The 596-nt window shown below is 39.4% G+C and overlaps 1 pseudogene; it reads right to left on the bottom strand.

Moving 5' to 3' along the window:
- LOC117165572 (5S ribosomal RNA) lies at nt 1-120 on the bottom strand (annotated as a pseudogene).
- Between the last annotated feature and the right edge of the window lie 476 nt (nt 121-596).

Here is a 596-nt window from a genome sequence, read left to right as displayed (position 1 = left end):
AGCCAACACCACACGGAGTTCCCAGGCGGTCACCCCATCCAAGTACTATCCGTGCCCAGCGCTCCTTAACTTTCGTGATCGGACGAGAACGAGTGCACTCAACGCGGTTTGAGCGTTGGCTGAGGTAAACAGTTTTCTTATTTGTTTCTGATGATCAAAAAATAGAATATTTAAAGAAATATAGGTGTGTGCCAAAATGAGAATTACTTCCTTCGGTAGTACACATACTAAAAACAGTTGATCGTTAACCTCCAAACAGGACGGAGCCCTCAGCCCAAAAAGGGACATCAGACTTAGGTCCTGAAAATATTGCAGTGACATCATCGCTATAAATAAAAAAACAAATAAAAATAAAATTTAAAAAAAATAAGAAAATAAAAGTATATAAAAAAATAGAATTTACCGAGAATGATGCAAAAGGCAAGGCAACGGAACCCACCTTAGAATTAACAAGAAAACCCACCAAAAGAAAAATAAATCCGCAAAAAGCGGCCAAGGAAATCAACAATAGCTTAAGACTGTCCGCGCAAAAGAAGCGGAAACTCAACCCTCAACCAAACCTAGTTGCCAGGACCAAAGGATTAGAAGATATCCTA

This window comes from Bombus vancouverensis, chromosome 17 (assembly GCF_051014615.1).
Source record: "Bombus vancouverensis nearcticus chromosome 17, iyBomVanc1_principal, whole genome shotgun sequence".
Classification (NCBI taxonomy): domain Eukaryota; kingdom Metazoa; phylum Arthropoda; class Insecta; order Hymenoptera; family Apidae; genus Bombus; species Bombus vancouverensis.
This window is presented reverse-complemented; position numbering and strand designations above follow the sequence as displayed.